This window comes from Oxyura jamaicensis, chromosome 1 (genome assembly GCF_011077185.1).
Source record: "Oxyura jamaicensis isolate SHBP4307 breed ruddy duck chromosome 1, BPBGC_Ojam_1.0, whole genome shotgun sequence".
Taxonomy (NCBI): Eukaryota; Metazoa; Chordata; class Aves; order Anseriformes; family Anatidae; genus Oxyura; species Oxyura jamaicensis.
Window position 1 is genome coordinate 130,360,637 of NC_048893.1, and position 22,280 is coordinate 130,382,916.

Consider the following 22,280-nt stretch of genomic DNA (forward strand, 5'->3'; position numbering starts at 1 on the left):
AGAAAAGAAAAGAAAAGAAAAGAAAAGAAAAGAAAAGAAAAGAAAAGGAACAAGCTCTTCAGAACTTTTTAACTTCCTTCTGGAAGTTAAAAGTGAGCAGGTTGGTTGATTTGGCCTTCCCTGGTCCTTGAGAGGAAGAAGACTGTATTTTTGCATGTTGGTCTTGTCCCACTCTTCTGCCAAAGGTGTGTTTGTCACTGGCAAGATGAGCAGTGGTACCCCTGCCTCATGTATATGTAATTTTATCTGGTTCCACCTAATACAAGAAAGCTTGTATTAAAAATAGGTCAAACATGGAATCAAGAACAGGTTTACATGGGCTTATTTTAGTATATTCTGAATCTACAGCTTCTATGTGGTTTTAGAGATAGAATATTGAATTTAATACGTATTATATAGACACCAGTTAAATTTAGAGTCCAAGTGAAAGCCAGCAGCAGAAATACATCAAGCTTAATTTGCACATCTAGATGTAAATACAGTCTGTCCTTTTTGCTTTTATCTTATACTAGAGAGCATGAAGTTGTCTACCTTAGTAAAGAAAATATGTCAGTTAAGAAATCTTTTAGAAAATATGTCTTATATACCTCTACAATGTTAAACTAGTACATCAGTGTTTCAAAAATTTTGATAGTCTTAAAACATTGGATAGTTAACTGGAACATTTAAACAAAGATATAGACAAAAGTTAGAAAAATCTAAATCCTAGTGAGAATTATTCTCCCTTCATTTTTATACAGATATTTTTCTACATCTTTAACAGGAGTGTTAGAATGTAAGGATACAGGCTCTTTAAGAAGGACAGACAGGGGAGGCAAGGAGGGAGGGCAATGTCCTTTACGTCAATGAGCAGCTGAAGTGCATGGAGCTCTTCCTGGGGATGGATGGGGAACTGACAGAGAGTTTAGGGGTCAGGATTAAAGGCAGGGCAAAGACAGGTCACATGATAGTGGAAATGTGCTACAGGCCACCTGATCAGGAAGATCAAGTAGGTGAGGACCTCTACAGACAGATAGAAGCACCCCCACATTAACAAGCCCTGGACCTCATGAGGGACTTCAGCCACCCCAATAGCTGTTGGAAGGACAATACAGCAGGGAAGGGGTAATCCAGGAGGTTCCTGGAATTCATTGATCATAACTTTCTTCTTCAAGTGATGGTGGAGACATTGAGGAGATGTTCTTTGCTGGAACTCATTCTCACCAACAATGAAGGACTGGTGGGGAATGTGAAGTAGAAGCTCTGGAACAGGTTGCCCAGAGAGGCTGTGGAGTCTCCTTCTTTGGAGATATTAAAAACCTGCCTGGATGCCATCCTGTGCAACATGCTCTAGGTGATCCTGCTCAGTGTGGAGACTGGACTAGATGATTTTCAGAGGTCCCTTCCAACCTTGGCCATTTTATGATTCTGTGACTCTGTGAAGCTCAAGGGCAGCCTTGGCTGCAGTGACCTTGAAATGGTGCAGTTTTGGATTCAGAGAACAGCAAGGAGGGAGCACAGCAAACTCACTATCCGGAACTATGGGAGAGCAGACTGGCCTCTTCAGGAATCTGCTTGGTATAGTAACATGGGACAAAGCCCTGAACAGAAGTGGGGCCAAGAAAGCTGGTTAATATTCAGTAATTACCTTCTGCAAGCTCAGGAGAGATGCATCCAAAGAAAAAGGAAGTCAGGCAAAAAATTCCAGGGGTGCTGCATGGATGAACAAAGAGTTCCTGACCAAGTTTAAACAGAAGAAAAAGGCATACAAAGAGTGGAAGCAAGGAGAAAGACCTTGTGAGGGACACAGAGACATTGTCTGAGCAGCCAGGTAAGGAAAGACAAAGCCCTATTAGAATTAAATTTTTCCAGGGATGTCAAGGGCAATAAGAAGGTTCTATAGGTATGTCAGTGATAAAAGAAAGACTAGAGAAATTGTAGGCTCTCTGCAGAAGGAAGTGGCAGACCGGCTCACATGGGTTATAGAGAAGGCTAAGGTATTCAATGACTTTGTTTGCCTCAGTCTTCGCAGATAAGGTCTCCAGACACATAACCTGGGCCCCAGAAAGCAAAGGCAGGAACTGGAAGAATTATGAACTGCCCAATGTAGGAGAAGATCAGGTTCAAGACCATCTAAGGAACCTGAAGGTGCACAAGTCCATAGTACCATAGGTCCTTGAAGGAACTGGCAGATGTATTTGCCAGGCCACTATCCATTATATTTGAGGAGTTGTGGCAATCCAGAGAAGTTCCCATTGACTGGAAGAGGGGAAGATTAACCCCCATTTTTAAAAAGGGAAAAAATGAATACCCAGAGAAACACAGGCCAGACAGTCTCACCTGTGTGTCCAGCAAAATCTTCATGGAGATAATGGTAAGCTACATGGAAAATAAGGATGTGATTGGTGACAATCAACATAGCTTCACTGAGGGCAGATTGTGCCTGAAAAATCTGGTGGTCTTCTACAACGGGGTTACAGCATTGGTGGATAGGGGAAGAGCAATTGATATCATCTACCTGAACTTGTGCAATGCATGTGACACTGTCTCCTGCTATATCCTTGTCTCTAAATTGGAGAAAAATGGTTTTGATGGAGAGTACTTGGTGGGTAAGGAATTGGTTGGATGGCTGCACTCAAAGAGTTGAAGTCAATGGCTTAATGTCCAGGTGGAGATCAGTGATGAGTGGTTTACATCAGGGGTCAGTACTCAGACTGGGACATCTTTGTTGGTTACATGGACAGTGGGATTGAGTGCATTACCAGCAACTTTTCCAATGACACCAAAGTGTGTGGTGCAGTTAATATGCTGGAGGGATGGGATGCTATCCAGAAGGTCCTTGACAGGCTTGACAGGCTTGAAAGGTAGACCTGTGCAAATCTCATGAAGTTCAACAAGGCCAGGTGCAAGGTCCTTTATCTGGGCCAGGGCAATCCCTAGCACATACAGGCTGAGAAGAGAATGGATTGAAAACAGTTCTGAGAAGAAGGACTTGGGGGTATTTGTTGATGAAAAATTCAATATGAGCCAGAAATGTGCACTTGTAGACCATAAAGCAAACTGTATCAAAAGCTGCATCAAAAGAAATGTGGCTAGCACATTTAGGTATGTGATTCGCCCCCTCTACTCTGCTTTGATGAGACCCCACCTGGAGTCCTGTGTTCAGCTCGGGGGCCCCTCTGCACAAGAAGGGCATGGAAGTATTAGAATGAGTTCAGAGAAGGGTCACGTAGATGATCAAAGGTCTGGAACATCTCCCATGAAGACAGGCTGAGAGATTGTTCAGCCTGGAGAAGAGAAGGCTCCAGAGAGACCTCATTGCAGCATTCCAATACCTAAAAGTGGCCTACAAGAAAAGCTGCACAGACACAGTTTGTCAGGGAGCGTAGCAATAGGACAGGGAGTAGTGGCTTTAAACTAAAAGAAGGTAGGTTTACATTAGATATTTGGAAGATTTTTTTTTTACTCAGAGGGTGGCAAGGCTCTGGAAAAGGTTTCCCAGATAAACTGTGGATGTCACATCCCTGGAAGTGTTTAAGGCCAAGTTGGATGGGTTTTTGATCAACCTGATCTAGTGGGAGGTGTCCCTACCGATGGCAGAAGGGTTGGAATTAGATGGTCTTTTAGGTCCATTCCAACCCAAACCTGGGTTGACCTGTGATTCTATAATTCTAAGACTCTGTGATTCTATCTTCAGACTAAGAATGTTGACTGGATCTACCTGTACATCATAATTGTTATCTTCAATGTGCAAAAACAAAAGTCGATTGAATCGATTTGAATCTCCAGATGATGAGTTCCTACAAGTACCCATTCTCACCTAAATTCCAAGACTTGATCAGAAGTTCATTGCTATTGTATAGTAACCCTGTAAAGAATGGTCCTTTCACAACCAACATAGTTGAGGCAAAATGTTATACTAGATTTTTAGCATTTTTTCTCCTTTAATTTTCTGCTAGAATATCTATTTTTACCATTTACAATAAAATATCTGAACAGCATGAATTTACGTAAAATATCTCACTAATAGTGCTGCTTATAAGTTTCATAATTGCACTAAGAACACATTTACAATGCTGAATAGTTCTTAAGACATTACCATGTATGAAAAATATTCATATAGTAATACATTGTCATTACTTGTGGACAGGCCATAAAAATCTTACTCATGATAATCAAACAGAAACCAAGTAATGACTTATGAACTTTCTGCACATTAGGTATTCATTTTATCTAATACCCTGGGATTAGAAAGTAGTTTAATACATATATGGTCTCTGCTTTCTACAACTCTAATAAACCTGTAGTCATTATCTAGCAAACAATCACTGATACAAGATAAAATAGTTTACTATCTATACTCTTTATTGAGTTGTACAAAATTACAGTGCAAAATTATAGTTAATGTAGTGACAATGTACGCATGTAATGAAACAAGGGAAAGAGAGGAGAGAGTAGAAGTATTAAGATAAAGTAGAATAGAATAGGACACAAAGTATGAAGATAGCAGGATAGAAAATAAAACCTTAAAAAGATGGATAGTAAGGAACACAACCTATTACAGAACATATAAAGATTTTTTATTTTGCATAAAACAATTTTCTACAAATACTTTACTTGCATAGTTTTCTTTGAGCAATTTTCTAAGTACAAGCTGAATCCTTGCCACTTTTGTGCTGCTTAGATTATTTCCACAACTCTGGAGTTAATGAGTGATAACTTTAGCATCTCTAATAGGAGCTTCTGACACATGCAAGATTTACTTTGATATAAAGAGCCAAAATAACAGGGAACAATGTTCCACCGTGACTGACTGAATGATCATAGAAATCACAGGATAACTGAAGTATCAAGGAACCTCTGGGAGTCTTCAATTCACCCTCCGCCGGGGGGGGCCCCCCACACACACAAATCAGGACCAGAAGCTGGTCAGAATAATTCATCTTCAATAAATGCATTCTGACTGCTCCATATCCATAGATGTAATCCAAGAGTTGTCCTGCGATTTTCCTGGGGACTGAGTGAGATCTTCATTTCCATGGGTTGATCATTGGGTCTTTTTGGAGGTAGGTGCAACAATTTCTTTCCTCCAGCCTTCAGTCACTTCCCTCAATCTCTATCAGCATATAATAAACATTTTGAAAATCAAGTTAGAATTGCAACCCAACTTTTATCAATTCTTCTAGTTCCTTCTCTAATTTTTATTCATGATTATAACTTATTCTTACTGTCTTCTTATCTGAGACTGTATTGTTAGACCTGGGCACATCCAGCTACATCCCACCTGCATTTCCAGCTTTGTGTCACAGTAAGATGTGTTCAGCAATGCTTATATTTCCAGCATCTGGGAAATTAGACGTGCCTGAATGGAGGCTGTAAAACATCTCAACAAGAAGAAATGGTGAACATAATACTTAGGCTGTTTATCTGTTAAGGGTTTAATCTACAAATAAACAAACAAAAACAACAAACAAACAAACAGGAAACCAAACCAAACCAAACCCAAACAAAATGATTATTTCTTGTTGCATTCATTTTGTGTTTGTGCACATTTTTACTGGGAAAAGACAAGCTCTCTACACTGTATGTATGATTCCTGGCACTATATCTTTGTGTCTTGGCTCAAACATATTTTTCAGACATGCCTATTTGATGACACTAATAATTTAAAAATAAAACTAAAGAAAAATAAATTATAAATGAAAAGCCAAAATTTAATGACCATTTCAGCTCTGGGGCCCCCAGCATAAAGAAAGACACGGACCTATTAGAGCAAGTCCAGAATGATCACAGGGCTGGAACACCTCCCCTGTGAAGACAAGCTGAGGTAGTTGGGGTTGTTCAGTCTGCAGAAGAGAAGGCTCTGGGGAGATCTTATAGCAACCTTCTTCTAGTACCTAAAGGGGGGCTACAGGAAATATGGGAAGATAATCTTTATCAAGGGGTGTAGGAATAGAACATGGTGTAATGGCTTTAAACTAAAAGAGGGTAGATTTTGATTAGATATTCAGAAGAAATTCTTTATTATTAATTATTCTTTATTAAGAATAATTCTTTATTATTCTTTATTATGAGGCACTGGAACAAGTTGCCCAGAAAGTTGTGGATGTCCTATATGCCTGGAGGTGTTTAAAGTCAAGTTGTCTGGGGGTTTGAGCAACCTGGTCTAGCGTCACTGTTCATGGCAAGGGGGATGGAGCTAGGTGATCTTCCAACATTCTACAATTCTATAATTCTATAATTCTGAGATATTTTCAAATGTTTGGAAAGGTTATGATTTTCTATCCATTTTCATAGAGCTTTTCCTGTAATTTAGCTCTAAACATGTGAGCAATTATTGACTTTTATTATATGGATTCCATCTAGGTTGGTTAGGACAAGAATTTGGCTGGCCACATATACATTTGGATTTTTCAAGTTCTAGATCCTGTCAAAATGCATGCAGTAATCCTTTAGTCTTCATAAAATGCCACAGTAGTACAAGAATATCAAAAAATTGTAGTGAGGCTGTATATTAAGAAAAAAAAATCAAAAACAATGAAAAAATACACCAAAACAATCAACAGTGTTACAGCAGTTGGCTGCAGAGCAAATAAATAATTATTTCTTAACAGAATCAAATTATTATGTGGTCTTTCAAACTTTATCGGGATTTGTTTGTACATTCTGGGCACTACATTTTCGTTCTCAACAATATAATTTCATAGACTCATTTACTTAACTTGTGCTGATATTTCACAGACTGAAGCCTTCACTCATTTCTTATTTGTAGTACAGTATTTTTGAACCATCACCCATATAAAATGGGATAAAAGCACAAAACTATGATGGTTTTAATGAAACAGGAAAGAAGCACATCTGATTTCATTTCTACTTGCTTTCAAAAAACATTTATCTGAACTATCCAGCTACCCATATGAAATCTCTCTCTGGTACCTGGTACCATTGGTCATGGAGACCATCTATATGGTTTTACAGTATATTTTCTCAAAGAAGCACATCACAGAAAAAGGAGTTGAAACAGAAAAACAATTGGAAGCAGAGTACTTGTACCTTTGCATAAAGAATATTATCTCCATCAGAGCTAAAATGAACTTATCAGCCTAAAAACCGTTCCTCAGAGTTTGTACCTCAATTTATCTATCCTTCCTAAACTATTTCTGATGACTGAGTTTTACTGCCATCTGGACAGAAAAATTTAGAAAGCCCTTAACTTCAGGCCCTTGGTTTTGACATTGTACCTATTCAATTTTACTTGCAAAAGTTATTTTCCCAAATAGTGTGCTAGCCATGTCTGCCTTTATAGTTGTACTAGTTATACTTTTTGTTTGTAACTCACTGCATTCAGATGGCAGAATACTAGGAAAGTAAACCAAGGATATGCGGGGCAAAATTAAATTTAGTACTGATACTTTCTATATCTATAAGGATATGTAAAATAATAAAGGATGTGGGTGCAAACAGTTGTGCACCAGCTGTTCTTAGGAGCATGTAGAATCTCACAGGATTCTGCTTCACGAGTATAAAGACAAAATATTTTCCCTGAATTTCATATTCAGTGTGGAGCTTGAAGAGAAGTCCTTTCTTTCACCCTTCTCTGGTGCACTGGAAGGATAGTCAGAAACTGGCAAAAGCAAGCATGATTCTCTTCTTTGCTACAGAAATGTTAATAGTTGCTATATTTTAAGATAAATTTAAATATTTTATATAGTCCCTGTAAATGTCTGATTTCTCTTGTTATACTGCCTGATTTTGTCCTGAAATTTACTTTCTAGAGTTAGTGGAGTTCTGACAGTTCCTGTCACCAAGAGTAGCTATTTTCCAATGTATTCATCAAACAGTTCTGCATTATGAAATTGTCTAGTAATCTGGATAAGTGTTATTTTCCTGGAACATCCCCTACCTACACAGACTAGTTGCTGTGCAAGTAGACACTGTGTTTGTGTCACTATTTCAATTTTAATTTGTTTTACATTTTTTCCTTTAAAATAATTATTAGATAATTCAAAATTAAAATTAGAAATGTCTCATGAGATGAGCCTTCTATTTTGTGAATGTGTATAAAAAAAGATGCATTAAAGTCAATGGAATACAAAGATTTGCATCCAAGGAAGTGAAAAATCTTTTGAATATGTTATGTAAATTTTACTTATTCAGTTGAAAACCATGGGAAGATTTTTCTAGTATCTACCTTGTGAGAGCAGAAACATACAACTAGCTGATATATGGAGGGAACCAAGAACTACAGTAATTTTATTTGTGCTATGCTTTCAGCTTCTTCAAGGCTATTGCTGTTACTACTATCAATAATTGTAATCAAAAATAAGCGAATGTTTATTTATTTATTTATTTTTGCTGTAGTGGCTTTTTTTTTTTTTTTTTTTTTTTTTTTTTACTACAAATGTTTTAGAAATCTCTAAATATCTTCTAAATTTATTATTCAGGATAAACCACTCTACCCATCTCCCATAACTGGAATTTTACTGATCACTTTTTATGACCTTTCTGACCTAAGCATCTCTATCTGTAAACTAAATATTCACAGTATATTTAAGACAGGTTGGAGAGGGTTTTAAGCAATCTGGTCTTGTAGAATCTATCCCTGCACATGTCGGAGGGGTTGAAACTGGGTGATATCTAAGCTCCCTTCCAACCCAAACAATTCTATGATTACTACTAACCTAACATTTACTTATTCTTTCCAGATTGTGTCTGTTTCTTCTACCACATCTATGATTATTATATAAAAATTTTCTACAATCAACATGCCTATCTGTTTTCTTTGTGTACTGTTTTAAGTACATAGTATGATTCTGTAACTATTTGATAACATAATATTTTGAAATACAAGTTTAGATTTTATCCAAAGGATTAGTCATTTTATTCTTAAAAAAAAAAAAAAAAAAAAAAAAAAAAAAAAAAGGTCAAAAGGTAAAATGCACAAAATCTGGTTCTTTCCACACTCTCTGTCATACAATTTTCATGTTGGTGCACTTATTTCAGCACTTTTCCCCAGTAGGTTATAAGCATTACAATTTAACTACATAAGCTCAAGACTAAAAGAAGAGTCTGCAAGTCAGTTAAGGTGAGTAAAAAGGAATGTGTAGAGAACAGATCAATCTTCTTTGTCCTTTATTTTATTTAGTTAATACTGGTACAGCAGAGAATGATATTGCAACAGAACAAAAGTCAAGAGATGGAAAATTAACTCAGTTAAAGGAAGTGATTCAGTGATTCCAAAGAGATTAGTATTAAGTGACCAGTTTACTCATAAAGACAGTAGCATAGATATTTTGGATAAGTGAACTTCAGGAATTGAAATATTAACCGAGAATGTGGGCACTTGATTTCAGTTCCTTCATTCTACCTAGACTGTCTCTCTAATTTCATGAAAATCACTATCGGTGAATCAGTGTACCTAGTTATAGGGACGTTATTCTTTTGTCCAGACATAGGCATATTAAACAATTTGAGACATTCCTGAGGAATTCACAGAGGTCTGGTACGCAAGCCAGGGGAAATATGTATTGTTCTTGAGTAGCAGCTGAAGGCCAGAGAGGTTATTCAAAGGCCTTTATAACATCTGTATATGTCTTCTACCTACTTCAAGCTACATCGAAGGTTCAATTCAGTTTCTCACACAGTCAGCCATTGTCTTCTGAGATGCCCTACACAGTGGCTGCCTCCACAGCCACTGCTGAGATGATTGGAGAAGGAGGTTATCTGGTCATGCATGCAGCTTAAATTACTAAATGAAAATGACTACTTAACTTCCTGTATGAATAAAGGTGTATGAAATGAATAACATCATCTTTTCTCATTGTTGGTATTTCAATTTACTATCTTAACTCATAGGGTGATATGAGGAGGTGGTAGGGATGAGCACTACATAAATACTTTTGTGAAGCTTGGGTTCCTAAGTGCAAATGGAAGGCAGAAACTCGGATATATGGATTTATGAAGTTTAGTGCTGAAAACTACTGGCTAAGTTTTTTTTTTTTTTTAATAGTGGGAATTTCTGTTCTGTTATTGTTTTTCACATGTTGATTTTTCACTGGGACTTGGCTCAAAGTATCACTTAAATCATTGAAAACACTCACATTGCTCAAAGAACCTAGATAACTTTTATCAAGTGGTACTTAATCATAACATTTGCATGTATAAATGAGGGTAATGTTGTATTAGAAGTGCATATATGTGTTCCTTCTCTCTCTCTCAAAGTGACTAACTCGTTGCAACACATCTATTAAATTATCCCTAAAGATCAACTTCCATATCAAATATATTTTGCTTGAAATTATAGTTTTGCTTCACCTGAAGCTCCTCTTGTTGAAAGAAGCAAAAGCACTCTAACTTTCAATTAATGTAAAGACATCTATATATATTTTTAACAACATTGGTGACAGAAAAGGTAGGTACTAGTAATATCAAGGCAATAAAAAAGACAAAGAAGTAAACAGTATTAATCAAAGAAAAGCAGTCCTAGAAGAATAAAGTGTAAAAAATAACTGTGCAGTTGTTGAAGACTAATGTATCTGACAGTTTTATTAGCCGGTGAAAATGCCATATCCTCCATGACGTTCAGTAGCAGATGACTATTCGATACAAACAGTGAAAACTGAAATTTCTATTTTCTGTAACATTGCTTCTTCTATAACAATGACAGTGGTTAGCAAAAATGCTAACATTGGGAACACATGGGAATACATACAGTGTGTATGTCATGTGTGATACCAATCATTTGTTGTAAAGATCTGCTGAAGATATGATGACATCATTGTTATATTACAAACACAACCCTGAAGATCTAGGTCATATTATAATGATTAAGATAGTTGATGTACAGTGCTGTAAGACAGAGAATAAATTTTATGGTTGGCTTATCCACTGAAGGAAATTTTTCTCTTTAGTTTTAATTCTGAAATATTCTTTTCCATTCTACTTTCTTGTAGGAAAATGATCACAGGAAAAAAAAAAAAAAAAAAAAAAAGTCCTGTGTTTATCTACATATTTGAGTAATTTATATATGGTTAATTTCTGTCTTTTATAATACAAAACAATATTTTTATTCTCTTTTATAAAAAAAAAAAAATACGCATTATTGAAAAGAATTCCTCTACAACTGACTGTTTGGAGCTCTACCAGAAATTGCTCATCAGCCCATTGCTGCACCTTGAATGTATAATGGGAGGAAAATAATCTGCACAGGTTTTGTTATGTATGGTTAGAAGTAGATATGTAATCTGTGATACATAACGGTTGGAAAATGAAAATAAACCTTTTAAACTGTTTCAGTGAGAAAATTTTCTCAATGTTTCTATTAATTCTAATCTCCCCCTCTATTTTTCTCCCCAAATCTTTATTCCTAGTCAAGCATCATAGAGCTGAGAGACAGATAAATGCAGTGAGCAACAGCAACAGAGAGGGTAAATTATGGAAAACTGGCACATAAGTACTCTTAGATTTTATACAGCTGTGGTGGTTCTACCATTCTAGGCAGCTGAACACCACAACCGCTCTCTCACTCCTTAGATGAAGAGGGGAAGAAGTAAAGGAAAGAACAACTCACAGGTTGAGATAAGGATAATTTAATTAAAGGGAAAAAATAATTATTAAGGAAATATTATTATTAATTAAACAATTTAACTAAGGGGAAAAAGGGAAAGGGGAAAGGGAGGGGGAAAGGGCAAAATAAAACAGAACAAGTAAAGGCTATGTGGAAGTGCAAAGGAAAGAAATTACTCTAACTAATTACTCTAACTGAACTAATAAAACTTATGAGATTGGAGACAGATGAAAATATCTTGTTAGAAGTACCTAATGAAACAAAGATAGAACTATCTAGAATTCCCCCAAAGAGAAAATTGTAGTAATTAAGAAAAAGGAAGTCTTACTCAACTGGGGGGTAGGTGGGGGGAGGTAGGAGGGGAAAGGGAGAGGGGAGCTGGGGAGAAAGTAAGAAAGGCAAGCAGAAAGAGGTATTGAGGAAAGTTAAATGAAAAAAAAAGGAGTACATGCCTTGATCAATAGATTATTCTGCCTCTTTGCAACACTAAAAATTACAAACTAAATAAAAGGTAATCTGAGGATGAATAGGGAAAAAAAAAAAAAAAAGCAATAAAACAATATAGACCACTAAATTTTTGGTTTTACCAAATAAAAACAACAATCTGAGGAACTTGAGAATATCAGTGTATTTCTTTGTTTGTTTTTGTTTTCCAGAAAGGTTTGGAAACTTTGAAGACAGAATTTATTTCTAAGGCTCCAAAAATGATAGCTTTTAGAAAAAGACAACAAACAAAGAAGCAAACAAATAAACAAACCTGCAAATGATTCTCAAAATTTTGAGATTAGGGAAAGCAACCTAAAAGAATATCTTGGGAACATCCGTGGAACTTCCACTGATGTGGAAATCTTGTCTTATACAAGACAAGATTTGTAAGTAAATGTTATCGTACTGGATGTAAGATGGGTCAATATTTATTCTTATTTTCTCTTATTTCACACAGTTTTAGATACTGTTAAGATTTGTATTTTATTTATTTATTTATTTTCAAGACAAAGAAACCTGTTTCCTACTATAGAAGGATATCTTTTGGAAAAAAAAAATAAAATATATATATATATATACATATAAAATTAACATAGACTCCAACATATATATATATATATATATTTCCTGAAAATGCTGTTCTTTCAATGATATATAATTTTATAGAAAAAGCAATACTTAATTTCTGATTCAAGACACAAATAGAGGAAGATAGCATAATGGAATATGATTTTATTTATTTATTTTTAATAGTGGTAATAACTATCACAACTTCTGTGCCTGTGGGTTTCAATGTGCCTAACCAAATATAACTAAACCAAGTACAAGACAAATGATAACATGGTTCAGTAAATTTCAGAACCCTTAAGGAAAATAAGGAAACAAATAAAAAAAAAAAAAAAAAAAAAAAAGTATCACCACCATTCTATAATGAAAAACTAATTACTTGGTAAAGAAAATTCTAACTTTTTAATAATTAGCAGTGTGTTATGACCAATTAACCTGCTATGTTTTATTCCTTTAAGAAAATAAAACAGAACTGTTTCATTACCCAAGACTGTGATATAATTTCATATGTCTTTTCTGTAAAAAATTTACTAAGTTTCCCTTTCGTAATTTTCTCATTTTCATAGGGTTATAACACTGTAACAGGATGCTTCACCTTTAACAAAATTTCATCACACAGAACCACAGAATCACAGAATCACAGAGCTGTAGGGGTTGGAAGGTACCTCGAAAGATCATCAGGTCCAATTCCCCTGCAAAGCAGGTTCCTCAGAGCAGGCTGCCCAGGTAAGCGTCAAGACGGGCCTTGAATATCTCCAGGGAAGGAGACTCCACAACCTCTCTAGGCAGCCTGTTCCAGTGCTCTGTCACCGTCACCATGAAAAAGTTCTTTCACATGTCGGTGTGGAACTTCCTGTGTTCTATCTTGCAGTGCCACATGTTCTATCTTAGGTGCCACATTTGGCACCTAAGTGGATTAGTTATGAAATATCTCTCTCTCTCTCTTAATTACAGTGTTTTTCATAGTACCTGGGGCAAATTCAACTTGTGATAACTACATTCTGCTTATAGAAATCACTGGTAGCTTTAGGTTTGATAAAGTAACACTTTTTTATTTGTCTTATCTTTTGTTGCTTCAAGTCATGCAGACTAGTGCTATTCTCCACTGAAGAATTGGCTGGAGCACTTGGAGCTTGGAATGTGTTTCAAAATGGGCAACATTCAAGCAACTCTAGTGTTCATGGTATATCACAGAATCACAGAATGGTTGAGGTTGGAAGGGACCTCTTGAGATTCCCTCTCAGCCTTCTCTTCAAGATAAGCATGTCCAGTTCTCTCAGCCTTTCCTCATAAGAGAGATTCTCCAGTCCCCTAATCATTTTTTAGCCCTCTGCTGGACTCTGTCCAGGATCTCCATGTCTCTGCTGAAATGGGGAGCCCAGAACTGAACACAGAACTCCAGATGTGTCTTCACCAGGGCTGAGTAGAATGGGATGATAGCCTCTCCTGACCTGGTGGCAACACCCTTCTTAAAGCACCCCAGCATTGGCCTTCTTAGCCACAAGGGTACATTGATTTAATAATATATTGATTTAATTATTTCAGAGTACAGTACAAACATTTAATTAACTGTAGAGCATTACTACACAAGTAAATGAATACTGTTATTATTTTTAGACTGTCTTGAGGTCCCCAGACTGCATAATGGTGAAGATAAATCCCCTTTCCCACAGCTTGTTTTTATTCTTGATCATTAATCTTGTACACGTTCCTTTCTAAACCTGAAGGATTGTCCCCCCACCCCCCCAAAAAAATAATGTAAATGAATAGAATAAAAGAGTCAGCTACCGTTTATGTTATACAATATTTGCTTTAAAACACACTAATCAGAAAAAGTATTTTTCTGATTAAGCATTTCTCTACATCATGTGTTTGGGCTATGATGATGTATCTTCTGATGTGTTTGTTTTAACATATAAATATCAAAGCACTTTTTTTTTTTTTCCCTTTTTTTTTTTTAATATACAGAGGATGCAAACAACAAATAGAAAATGTACTAATAATCCCATAGGAGTTTGGAACACTGGGCTGCTTATTCATTTTCCTTTCTAAGAGAATATAAATAATTCATCTAGAACTTGGATTTCTTCTCTACAATTTAGCTCGAGATTTTGTTCCTTAAGCTTCAATTTATGACCAATTTATGCACATGGTACTAATTCTACTTAATCAGTTACTGGTTTTGTACAGGTAGGTTCTTATTGCCTTTGAGTACCCTCAGCTCCCTTTTGAATGTCTGCCAGAATCATGTTTACAATATCTCAAGTTCTCGGGAGATCAATCCCAGAGATTTTAGGATATACAGAGGAAACTGCTGCCTTCAGCTCTGACCTGAACACCTGAACAGGGCAAACCATGAGCTCCTAATAAAATCAATATGGATGCAGTGTAAATCAATATATTAACAAAGACTTGGTTGTTTGAGGTACTTTCCTCCTAGTTATTTTATATATATTTTTTTTCTCCTTTTCTTTTAAACACATAATCAACTCTTTCTAGTTTACTGGCCCATGCAGAGCAGATTATAGCTAGTAGTAACAATTTACCATTCTGAGATTAATATTGTTATTCTTGTGAGATAGAGACATCAAAAGTAGTAAAAAAACATTTGGAGTGACAGGTGGCATTTGCTTTGTTACTCTGCTTTTGCACATGCCTGTGACATCTCTTCATGCACACAGTAAGGCTTTGATTCCATGGTGGTTTGTATTCATGTACTTTCACAGTGCTGCTATGGAGTACAGTATGGTAGGCATTGCAGAAATTCAAAGCATGCATGTAAAGGGATAAATGATAAATTGTTGATGAAAAACAAAACAAAAAAAAAAACATGGTCAAGTATGGGAAATAATCCATGAGATATTTGTATTCCAGAAAGACTATAAACTCTCACGGGAACATAAAATATCATTATTGTTTGTCTGACGAATTTCAACCATTCCAGAGAGGTTTTCTACTAATACTTATCTTAAAAATAGATGGTAGTTAGCAGAGGTCACAAATGTACACTCTCATAGCTGGGTAGTATATTTTAATCTTGTACGTGTCATTGTGCCACTCTCTGGTTCAATGTTGGTTTCCCAGTTTAGTATTCAGAGAGCTAATTCATTTTGTTGCTGGCAGCAGTGCATTAATGATCAAGCTACAACAATGAACACTGTCTGCATAACAAATGTGTCTTTCTCAGGCTGCAGTAAATACAAAGTGATTAACATGAAATAACTGCTCTAGCAAACTGCTTCTCTGCTTTTAAATAGATAGCAGTGTTTTTATTTAACCCTGCATTTGTCAGATATGTCTTGAATGTACTCGTTTGCATTTATTTTTCGGTTGAATTAAAAACAAGTGAGGCCTTGCTACCTCTGGAGCTTTACTTTATACAGAATACATTCTCTTGGAGAGCTGCCTTTAGCGTATTGGATGCAAATGATTATTAATACTCTGTTCCCTGCTTCTGACATTTACTAAGACAGAAGCATCAAAGAGAACTAAATCACGTCATGCTTCTTCCAGCTAGCCTAATCCTCCAATCCTATCTAAACTAATGAAAATAAGGTCTGAGCAGGTTAGTGTTGCAGTTTCTAATAACCTTTACATCTAACAGAGCTCAAGGTGATGTTGGTTAGCTTCCTGAGTCATATGAGAAAGTGCAAAGTGTGAAGGTGGTGGAAAGGGAAGAATCAAACTGAGGTTGCTCTCCCCTCACAGCTCCACCGCCATTTTTTCTTCATAATCCTGGCATAATGAAGGATTAATGAACCTGATCAATGTCACTGTAATGTGAAAAAATTGGATTATTCTATTCTTAGAAGCAGTAAAACAGCAACAGAAATGAAGGCAGTTGATTTGACAGTGTCCCTTATCCTCATTCCTCATGCCACTCAAATCCTGTTGGGGGAGCTCCTACCTGAAAAGTAAGACAGAAAGGAAAAGCATTGCACCCTCCACAAAACACTCTGAAATGGTTATCTTGTCATCCAGACAATCCTCTAAAGTTGTGTTGTTCACATTCTCACTGCCATCTCACTTCATCTCATTATAATGTGCCAGCAGAGTAGTATTTCTGCTCCAGAACAGTCTGGAAATATTTATTGTTTTCATGTACTTTTAAAAGTCTCTCTCACTCTATGTATATATACATTATTTAGATCATATATAAGACACTTGAGAAACTTTAAAAATGAGGTTTAGAACTTGAATTTGTATGTCTAGTTGCTGAAATAATGCAGTCTTTTTACTGTTCTGTGAATTTCATTTAAGGATATATCTCACTGAAAAACAAAAACAAAACCAAAAACTAGATCATAATGAGGGGATATAATAAAGAGGAGAGGAAAAAGAGGGCAATGAGGGCAAGTTTGCTCTCAAGGAGGATCAAAAAAGTATTAACATGTTTTTGTTGAAAGACATACCAACCCACTCACCAAAAATATTGTTTCAAATGTAGAGGGAGAAAACAAAAAAGGATAATCAGGATCTGGTTAAAAAATTTGAACAAGTTCCTTTCCCACTCATTAAGCATAAATCAGGTTAATGGAAACCTTAACTCAAATGAGAAAAAATCTCCCTCTTCCCAATACAAAATGCTTCTAGTATATTAAAATGAAAGCAAGATTTTGGCAATGTCTTTCCTTGGATTGGGATGTACATGTAACTACAATATAAAAAAGACCATGAGCAGAGGGGAAGAGAATGGCTGGTGAACAGGCAAAACAAATTTCCCTTGACAAACAGAGCTTCAAATGCAATCAGATTTAAATACAATGAGATGAATAGAGCTATGCTGATTCAGAGGCACAGAGATGGGAATAACTGTACATCTCATCTTCCATTTCAGTAAATCATGATAGTTCAAAGAAAGTGGGATCCACATAATGAGAGGATGAGATGTACCTGCTGTGCTCAGCAGCAGAAGATCTGCAATACATGCAACCCACTGAAGTTTAAATAATCATAACAGATTTAACAGCTTCTATCTCATGTTTTTGCGGCATGTTAGGTGTGCAATGTAAGGACTTCCTCCCTGATGTTTTACTTTTTTTTTTTTTTTTTTTTTAAACTATTTTCGTTAAACTTAGTGTTGTGGGGCAATAGGCAAACTCTTATGTGTAGCAAAGGTCAGTTCAAGAAGTCTGAGAAGACAAATGTATCTTGTGCATGGGCAAATTTTACAGGTACTCTTAATCTCTGTCCTAACTCTTTCAAAATTGTGACTGTTGATGTTGTAAAAAGACAGTTAGGCTGGTCATATCAGATTCACATTAGGGCCATCCAGATAAGATTTCTTTTCATGTTTCTCTTCTTAAAATAGGGATTATATGCCAGGCTTTAAATGAAAGGGCACTGATTGAACTTTTGTAATAAATGAAAAATAAGCTTTTGATGAAATTATGAAAAGTAGTAGTGTATCATACAAGAAAAGGAAGAATGCTGGCTCAAACTCACAACACTTAGAACAGTTGACAAAATTTCAGTTGATTTCTCAATTAATTAAAATAACTGTCTCCCTGACAAAGTGAATTAATGGACAAATGAACTATAAAAAAAAAAGTATAAAAGAAGTTATGATTGTCATGCACTGATGGTAAGTTGTTTTTGTTTTTAATTGCACTATGCCCAGAACATCCCATCAAATTAAAGTACATTTGTTGAACACTGTGTACAAAGACGTATATTAATAAAATCTCTATTGCTTTACAAAATTTAGTCACATTTTATATTGACAAGGTATAGGCTTGTATATAGGTTTCATTCTTTGCCTAAACTATTCTGATAATTATATATGTGATAAGAGAATCAATAGACATATGATGTTTCTTGCACCGAGAAGTAATTTCAAAAACAGAAATAAACCTGCATTCTGTGAATTCTTACAAGGTACTCTACAATATTAATTCATGGTAAGATCAGATAAGATCATTAAAACAATGATGATGATATAGGGTTTTTTGTTTGTTTGTTTGTTTTTAAGATAAATATTCTTAAGTCTCCATTTTGAATCTTATCTCTGTTCTGGCTTCTCACTGAATGCTAAATCATAAAAGCTTAGCTTGTCACATGCTTTACGGCTACTCAAGCAGGAAACACAGCTGTGTACCAAAACTGACTAAAAACTCCTAAGAGTAATGAATTTTACTTCTAGATCCTGCTATTATTATTATTATTATTATTATTATCAAACTTGTTTCATTCAATTAACTATTTCTTTATTCATTTTTTTTTCTTTCTTTTTCACTTGTTCACTGGAGACTTTATGTGCAAAGAGAAAACATCAACCAGGTCAAAGTTTAATAAATAGTTTTGGCCTTATGTTGGTAGCATTAGCATACTTTTTCCAGCCACTTAATCTTAACTTGTTTAATGTAAACATCTTTCTAATACAGATTCTTCCTTTTGCAAAAACCTTCCTACATTATTTACTTTATCAGATCTGTTTTTTTTTTTTCCCCCAATTTCTGTCAAAAAATACATGCTATGTAATTTATTTTGTCAAAGTTTTATTATTTTTATTTATCTTTATTATTTAATGTAATGCTTGCACTATTTATCATAGTAAAAATATATTAAAAAATAAATTTTACATATAATACATTGTATGCTGTATAAAACTGCATTGTTTCATTTTAAGGAATTATCTTGATTAGATGTAAATTATGCTTTGCTTATACAGACTCCATTGGTGTTCCATGCTGTATGTAAGATACCTAACATTTGGGGATAACAGATTTTTGAACAGCTTTGACAACCACTCCAAAACATTGATAAGAAGCATTAAGGAAGAGAAGTAGAACACCACATGGAGTTTTCATTAGTAGAGTTGTGATAAATTGACAGTTTACTGCTTGCTCTTTTATTCATGCTCTATCACTGGGGAGCATCAGGCTGCTGAAGTATACATCATGGATAGGAGAAATACACAGAGCACGCTGCACTGCTATAAGGAAGGAATGATTTTATCTGAAAGCTTTTAGTAATTTTTGTCTTCCCTGGTGTCAGGAAACTTTTTTTTTCTTTCTTTCCCAAATAGCGTTGCAGGTTTTTATTATCTTGTTTATGTTTCCTCATAGTCACTATACAAAAATAGAGAATTCCACAATAATCCTTTTAACTATTTTATTTATATGCAATTGAGATATTAAGAGCAGTGATCATTTTTCATTATTTATCAAGCCAGGAATATGGACTTTCATGGACCATCTTGTGCTAAAAGGCTAATTTAAGTTCTAAGTTCATGTAATTTTTCAGGGAAAGAAGGTCTGCAGGTGACAATGCATTATGACAATTGTTTTCTAAATGGTCCAAGTTTTACCATAGTTTTCCTTAATAAAACATTTCTATTTATTTCAGTAATCTGAGAAATATTTATATTGAATCCTGAGCAAAAAACAGTTTATGTTAGATATATAAAAGAGGTCTTGGAGAAGCAAAAATATGCTGAATTTTTTATATGGTTTTCCAGTTTACTTCTGGATAAAGTACTAATGTGGAGTGTATTACCAACACTTGGAATATGAAACAAATAAAATCAGAAAGGTAGCCCTTCTGTCTCCTCAGTAGTTTCCACCGTTTAGTTTTTATTTTTTTTAGATTTTTATTACCCATACTCATTCACATAGTGTTGGATAAAAACAGGCTCCTGACAACCTGTTTTGATGCTGCTTGATACTGAAGATATGAGAAGCTGTTGAATTCCTAGAGGTTAACCTTGTGGATTAATGAAGGATGAGGCAGAAATTACAGAGCTGACATGCAAAATGACCTTACCTGATAAGACTGTTCTGCCTTCACTGCAGTGCAGTAGGTGAGAAGGGCAAACTGCATAACAGCAGGATGTTTTTTTTTTTTTTTTTTTTTTTTTTTTTTTTTTTTTTTCCTGCACCTTAATGAGAAAAATTGACCTGTTTATCCACCAGATGTCTTCTTTGTTTTTAATTCAAGCTATTTTTTTTTTTGGAAACTTTTTATCTTAACTGGTGAATTCAAGCAGAATCCAAAATGGCTTATTGTTGGCAAAATCTAGTTAAGTTACTTGCCATAATTTATGGAAAAGCACTTGTCAATACGTGCATTTGTAAGACTATGACACTCACAGATTACTTCAAGACACATAGTATTACTGACTTAATTTATATGACATAGGAAGCGTATGAGTGAACATAGGTTCCTTTTTCCCACCTACCAAACTGTTTTTGTCATCTTCTATACACATTTTTTTTTTAATGTAACTTAACTCAGGTTTTTAGTTCTGTATTATACCTCTAGAATATTTTTAGTGAAATAGTAAATGACAAAAATCTTCAAATTACAGCTTTCTTCATGCAGAAAATGCACACTTTGGAAAAAAAAAAAAAAAAAAAAATCACTCTCCTTGGCTTTAATTTCATGGTGAAAGCTAGACATTTTCAAATACATGTAGTAGAAATATAACCTGTGTATGTCAGGTTGCATGAACCTAGAAAACATCTTCTAAGTTTATTGAATCAAACTTTCAAAAACTAGGAAAAAGAAAAATAAAGGTGGTATGATCACTTAAGGTAAAATTAAGGTAGAGTGAGAAATTATCTGTTCCACTACTCATCTGGAATCCAATATCTTTCACCTTACCAGTGGAAACTGACAAAACAGGCACTGTAAAACTGCCTCTTCTATGCCTTTTTTCATGTGGTCTACTGTCTCACTGAACAGTGTACACAGTTTCTTAAGCCTACCTTTTGCTGCCACTGCTTTATAAGAAGTTTTTTTTTTTTTTCTTTAATGTTTCTTTCTGTTTTTCAATACAAATAAGTTATAACTTTCCTAACTCCTACCTTTTTGTGGAGATTACTTAAAATTACAAGATAACTGATAGCATCATATCAAACATTTTCTGGCACCCTACACTCTCAGACACAAGATAATTTATGAAGGCCTTAATCTACAGATGACTGATTCATCCCTCAAAATCTACAGATCACCTACATTTTACAGTGTAGACTAGTAGAAAGTGGACTGTGATATTTGGTATGAGGAACTTCCACAACAAACTTAGTTTCTGTCCTGCCCAAAACATAAAGGTTTCAGTTTTTATTAATTGTCTGAGACTTTCATTTTTACACTGAATGTTTAGGCAATTACACTTTAGTCCATAGGAGGCTTATTAATGGTATGCAGAGGATATTGCTTTTAGTAGCAGAATCACAGAATCATAGAATTTTATAATCATAGAATCACAGAATGGTTTGCGTTGGAAGGAACCTTAAAGATCATCTAATTCCAACCCCGTTCGTTGCCATGTGCTTGGACACCTTCCACTAGACCAGGTTGCCCAAAGTCTCATCCAAGCTGGCCTTAAACACTTGCAGGGATGGAGAATACGGAGCTTCTCTGGGCATCCTGTTTCATTGTCTTTACCCTGTCTTAGTATAAAAACATTACTTCTTGTCCTATCACTTCACTGCCTGATAAACAGTCTCTTCTCATCTTTTCTGTTGCCCCCCTTTAAGTACTCATAGGCCTTCCTGGAGCCTTGTCTTCTCCAGGTTGAACAACTCCAACTCTCTCAGCCTGTCTTTATAGGAAAGGTGCTCCAATAATCTTTTTGGACCAACTCTGGACTCACTCTGAACAGGTCCATGCCTTTATTTATCCCAGAGTTGAGTGCAGTGCTCCAGGCGGGGTCTCAAGAGTGGCATAAAGGGGCAGA